Raw genomic sequence first — 7,007 nt, 5'->3', positions numbered from 1 at the left:
TCTTGTTATCATTTTACCCACTGCAAATCCTTGGATTCCAATAGCAATTTAGATAGCATAACACAAACTAAAAGCGTCTTTTTTGGAAACAAATAGGTACTGATTTCAGTCAAGCTTGTGATATATACTAGCTGTGTACCCTTGACTAAGTGTCGCAGCCCTGCTAAACCCGATCTTCTATCAGGTGGAGATATGAGGATTCAATGACTACATAATTGAGAATGGCCCTGGCATATAAAAAAATCCTAAATAAATATCAGCTATTATTTTTATCGTGTGAAGTACATATCAAAATGCATACAGAATTTTCAATTATTTTCTCTTTTAGAAGAGGTGCTCTTTATTGAAATACAGTTGACACACAATGAGAATAAGTGCTTTCTGAATGAATGAATGTAATGTTAGTGTCTTGTCTTTATAGCAGTGATGGCTCATGCTATGGTAGTGAGAGGAATTTCTGTTCATTTATCCTCACTGCCACTTCCTTTACATATATCTCCAACTGAATTCCCCAAGTTTGTTTCTATCCAATCATCTTGCCAAATTTTTAGGTCTTAAGCCTTGATTCATAATGACACCCTTCCCTTTCTTTCACCCTTTTCAAGCATTTTGTAAATTGTTCATTCTACACCTTTCTCATTTGCTCCCTTTCTTTATGCCAAGGGCACCTGACTGAACGCAACCTGCATTTCCTCTTGTTCTTTTGCTTCAGCCACCTCTGGTGAGTCACAGCTTCTCCATTTGGTGTCTCCAGTTCCAACGTTCTATTCTCCATGTCAATATATTTATTTCTCCCCAAATGGCCCTTATCATATTACTCCCTGCGAAACATAATGTATTGGCTGTCCACGTCTTCAAAATGGGAAATTTCACATATTTGTTGCAGATTGCAGCGAAGACACATTGCCTACTTTTACCTTATTCATGTTCTCCCCTTTATTGAAACCTTATGGCTTCTGCTTCCTTAACACACCCCCACCCTTTTCCATCTCCAGGCTTTTAGCCATTCCTTTTTCTAGAAAGCCCTCTTACTCCATCTTTGCCTGTGGAAATAAAGTTGTCTTGCAAGACTGTCTCACATGTCACTTTCTCCATGAAATCTTTCTTCATTACCTCACCCTTTTCCCAGGACCAGCTGCTACAGTTTTTTTTTTTTCCCTTGTATCTCCACGACCCTTTGCCCTTTGTTTACAAAATTTCTCCTATGCTTTGTGTAATGGGATTTCGTCTCCTTCCTTGTGAATTTTAAATTCCTTGTACTTTAACCACCTTGATAATCATCTCCCTTCTGAAGTTAAGTGCTGTGATTTGCATCAAATAAGGATTCAGATTCTGAATTGAATTGTATTATATAATCAGTTAAAATTTCCAGTAATATAGGTATAATTAGCATTATATAAATGCAGTTTAAGATAAAATCATCTCTTTCCCACAGAGTTTTTGAGCGTGACAAACACTATTGCTGTTTAGGCAACTCTAGCATAAATATCTTTACCTAAGTGCCACTATAATGTGGAGAAATTGTCTTTGTATGAATGTTTGGGATCGAAATTGCTGTCTGTCCGCCTTCCAATTACTAGAAAACCCAAACTAGCCAACTCAAGATAGACTTTTAACAAAATACTTCCCTGTAATGATAATTGCTTTTGGGCTTCAAACTGACTTATTTACTAGCTTTTCGATTTGAAAGTCACTTCTTTTTAGGACCTGAAGGGTTTTTGCACTGCCTGGGGAATTAGGCAGCCGCCTTTAATTAGAAAAAGGCCAAGATATTCAACATACACTAAGATTTGTGATATTTGTGATGGGGCTGGAGTGAGGTGAGGAGAAAGTGTGGGTTCAAGAAGGGTGAAATTACTCATACCTTTTGTATGTTATTTCCTGAGTCAGTGGGAGAAAGGAAAAACAAAGAATTCTGATTTGTATTCACTAAACACACAACCCTGGATAGACTCAATGGATATGCTACCAGGCAGGATTGCTGGCCAGCACAGAAAGTGCTCTCGGCAGAGTTGCACAAAATTTAGACCTGTTCACATGAGGAACAAATAGTCCTAGGGAAATAAAATAAATATTTTCAAGTATGTATTGTTAATTATATTTTAAAATTGGGAATTACATCCACATTTGATCCAATAATTCTTAACCTTAATAAAAATGGCATGTTGCAAAATTCCCACCAGAAAATTGAGAGGTATCTGGAACACAGAAGACAGGTTTGGCTCACAACACAAAAGGCCCTTGACTTCCAGAGGCAATATTTTTCTTTGAAAATTATTAAGCCCTTCAAATTTTGTTAATAAATCTGTTTGAAGTAGAGTTGAAGAGTATATGCCAGCTAGCTAAAAACGAAAAAGTGTCTAATTTTGTTTAGGTGTTTTGCATTTTTTTCTTTATTCTTCTTAAAGTGTTTATTACATTTATACAAAAGGAAACAGTTTTTCAATGACTTGGAAATTGAAATGCAAGTTACTTGTTTTAAAAATTGTAAACTTTTGAGATTGTAAAATAAGCAACACAATTTCATTTGGAAAGGAACATGAACCCAAACACAGTTTTGTTTTGTTTTTTTAAAGAAATTGGCTTTCCTCCAGCTTTTTCTAGAGACCTGGGAATATTATCAAGGACTAAAATAATTAATTGTCACTAAAGGACACACTTATCAAATATCATTTACATCAAATTTGAGGTTCCCTTTTCTCTATATTTAATAGCCAGTTAAGATGTAGAAATGTGCCTGTTAAAGAAAATCACAACCATGTTAATAGTGAAGCAACAATTATGTGAAAGCTAATCCAGGAGATCATTGCGAATTTTCTTAACAAAGGAAATTAGCATTGATAACCATCTTTCTGGCTGCGGAAGAAAATGAAATATATCATTTCCATATGTGTCTATAACACATAAAAATATATTTGAATTTTAAGAGCTTGTTAAAATAATAATTCAGCCTTACAAAACTGTCACACTGAGAACCTTGCTTGCCTTAGAAAATCAGTATTTATTCCATCAATTACTCCTATAAGTGCCTCTAAACAATACATTCTCTGCTGCATTTAATTAGTTAAATTAATTTAATTTTAAGATAAATAATTATGAAGGTCACTGAATGTATAACTGATGGTAATATAATGAATCTTTTTTGAAAACTTTTTATTTGACTACGGTTGACGCACAACATTGCATCAGTTTTAGGTATACAATATACCGATTCAACATTTCTTACATACTATCCTCATCTTAACTGTAGCCACTGTCTGTCACCATAAAATGCTATTACAGAATCATTGATTATATTCCTCATGCTGTACCTCTTATTCCCATTACTTAATTATGCCATAGCTGGAAAGCTCTATGTCCCACTCTCCTCCACCCATTTTGCCCATCCCTTTACCCCCTTCCCTGTGGCAACCTCAGTTTGTTCTCTGTTGCAGTCATTATTTTTCTGATTTTCAAGGTATCTAATTCTGTGGGCATTAATTTTCTGTTTTCAGTTTCTTCTTTTTCTTAAGTTTTTATGTTAATTCCAGTTAGTTAACATACAGTGTAATAGTAGTCTCAGGTGTATAGTATAGAGATTCAACACTTCCATACATCACCTGGTGCTCATCACAAGTGCACTCCTTGATCCCCATCACCTATTTCACCCATCCCCCACCCACCTCCTCTCTGGTAACTATAGTTTGTTCTTTATAGTTAAGAGTCTGTTTCTTGGTCTGTCTGTCTGTCTCTCTTTCTCTCTCTCCCCACCCACCTTTGCTCATTTGTTTTGTTTCTTAAATTCCACATGAGTGGAATCCTATGGTATTTGTCATTCTCTGACTTACTTTCCTTAGCATTATCCTCTCCAGGTCCATCCATGTTGTTGCAAATGGCAAGATCTCATTATGTTTATGGCTGAATACTATGGTATGTCATTGTGTGTGTGTGTGTGTGTGTGTGTGTGTGTGTATCACGTCACATATATATATCATATATATATATATATATATATCATGATAGCATGCCATTGTGTGTGTGTGTCTGTATATGTATCTATCGCATTGTATATATATCACATCTTCTTTATCCATTCAACTATCAATGGACAGACACTTGGGCTGCTTCCATAATTTGGCTATTGTAAATAATGCTGCAATAAACAGGAGTACTTGTATCCCTTTGAATTAGTGTTTTTGTAGTTTTGGGGTAAATACACAGCAGTGTGATTGCTGGCTCATAGGGTAGTTCTATTTTTAACTTTTTGAGGAACTTCCATACTGTTCTCCACAGTGCCTGCACCAGGTTACATCCCCTCCAACAGTGCATGAGTGTTCCTTTTTTCCCACATCCTCACCAACACCTGTTGTTTCTGGTGTTGTTGATTTTAGCCATTCTGACAGGTATGAGGTGATATCTCACTGTAGCATTGATATGCATCTCCCTGATGGTAAGTGACAATAAACATCTTTTCAATGTGTTCGTTGGCCATCTGGATGTCTTCATTGAAGAAATGACTTTTCATGTCTTTTGCCCTTTTTCAATTGGATTATTTGGTTTTTCGCACAGCTTCATTGTGCGAAGCTTTTTATTTGTATATAGTCCTAAGAGTTTATTTTTGCTTTTATTTCCCTTGCCTCAGGAGATATCTAGAAAAATGTTGCTATAGCCAAGGTCATAGAGGTTACTACCTGTGTTCTCTTGTAGGATTTTTATGGTTTTAGGTCTCAATCTAGGTCTTTAATCCATCTTGAATTTATTTTTAATTTTCTTACTTTGCATGCTATATTATAGTAGTGGACTTTCTAGAAGAATTATGTTCCTATAAAAATCTTTCTTTAAGGAACACTGATAAAGTTTTCACCCTCCTTTCTTTTTCTATGAAAAAGATATATATTTACACACACATATACTATAAACACATAAGTAAATACACACATACATATACACTATATGTATCAAATTGGGTGTATACACATGCATAATATATACATAAATTTATTGAGGTATAATATATATCAGTAAAATACATTCATTTAAGCATAGAAGTTGGTAAATTTTGAAAAATGCGTAGAATATTGTATCCATCACCATAGTCAAGATATACAACATTTCATCACCCCAAAAATTTCCTTTGTTCTCCTTTATACCTATTTCCACAATCTCATTCCAGATGAGGCAAATGAATATCTGCTCTCTGTCACTAGAGATTAATTTTTCCTGTTCTAGAATTGTATGGAAAAACACAGTATGCACATTTTTTTGCATATATCCGCATTCACTCATCATAGAGTTTTTGAGATTTTTGCATGTCATTTTCTCTCTTGTCGAATAGTTATTTGGTTGAATGAATAGCACAGTTTGTTTATCTATTTATCTACTGATAAACAACTTGGTTGTTTCCAATTTGGAGCTATTATGTGTAAAGCTTCTATGGGCATTCTTGTACAAATATTTATTTGTACATATATTCTCATTTCTATTGGTAGATATCTAGGAGTAGAATTCTATCTTTCAGAAATTATTTATTTACATTTATAAGAAACACTCAAAGTAGTGCGATACTGCAAAGTGGTTCTCACATTTTATACCCCTTGCAATGTGTAATAATTTCAGTTGTTCCACATCTTTACCAAAAGTTGCTATTGCCAGTCTTTTTAGTTTTTAGCTTTTTATCTGTCGAGTGAGTATTTTGATAGTTCCTGTGGTTTTAATTTCCATTTCCCCAATAACTAATGTTGAGAACTTTTTCATGTGCCTATTAGCTGTTTGTGTATTTTCTTTAGGGGACTGTTCAAATTTTTGGCCATTTTTAAAAACTGGGTTGTTTTCTTACTATGAATTGTTTATATAATCTGGATAAAGTCTCTTGTTACAAATATATTTTGCAAATATTTTATCCTAATATGTCACTTATGGGCTAGTCCTTTTTTTTTTCTTCACAGTGTCTTTCAAAAAGCAGCATTTTAAAAAATGTTTTATTAAATATAATTTATTAATTTTTTCCTTATGTTTGTTTCTTTTGGAACTATGTCTAAAAAAAGTTGTTTGCCACATGGTCACAAAGATTTTCTTTGATGTTTTCTTTTAGAACTTTTATAGCTATAGATTTTGTGTTTATGTCCATGTTCCATTTCAAATTAACTTTTATATATATGTGGTAAAGGTTTAAGATGATTATTTTTTCTAAATATGGATATCTAGTGTCAACCCCATTTATGGAAAAGATTTTCCTTTATCCATTAAATTACTTTAATACTTTTGACAAAAATCAATTGACTTTTATGTACTCTCTATTTCTGGAATCTATACTATTTTATCATTCTACATACCTACATTTATGCCAATATAACACATATTTTTCCAGACTTATATTTTCTTCTTTTCTTCTGGGACTCTGATCACATGAATGCCATGTTTGTTATTTTTCCTGAGATATATGTGGTTTGAGGTTCTATTCAATTTTTTTTCAGTTTACTTTCTCTTTGCTTTCAGATTGGACAATTCATTTAGATATGTCTTCTAGTTCACTGATAATGTCTCCAGTCATCACCATTCTTTTATTAAGCTCATCCAGTGATGTTTAGTTGTTGTGCTTGTCATTACTGTATTTTTCAGTTCAAAACTTTCTTTTGGTTCTATGTCATATCTTTTGTTTCTTTACGGAGGACTTCTATCTTCTTCATTTGTTTTCAAGAGGATTTGCAATTGTTTGCTGGAGCACTTTTATGAAAGTTGCTTTTCTAGTCTGTTACAAGCTTCCATTAAAAAAAATACCACAGACTGAGTGGTTTACATAACAGAAATTTATTTTCTTATAGTTTTGGATGGTGGAAGTCCAAGATAGGCTGCCATCATGGTCAGGTTCTGGTGAGAGTTCTCTTCTGGGCTAGCAGATGGCTGCCTTCGTACTGTGTCCTCACATGACAGGAAATGAGAGAGAGAAGGAGAAAGAGAGAGAGAGAGAAAGCTTAGGCAAGTTCTCTGGTATCTTCTCTTACAAGGGCACTAATCCCTGCCCTCATGAC

The sequence above is a fragment of the Zalophus californianus genome, chromosome 2 (genome assembly GCF_009762305.2).
Source record: "Zalophus californianus isolate mZalCal1 chromosome 2, mZalCal1.pri.v2, whole genome shotgun sequence".
NCBI classification, from domain to species: domain Eukaryota; kingdom Metazoa; phylum Chordata; class Mammalia; order Carnivora; family Otariidae; genus Zalophus; species Zalophus californianus.
The sequence above is the reverse complement of the archived record's forward strand: the minus strand, read 5'-3'. Positions refer to the sequence as shown.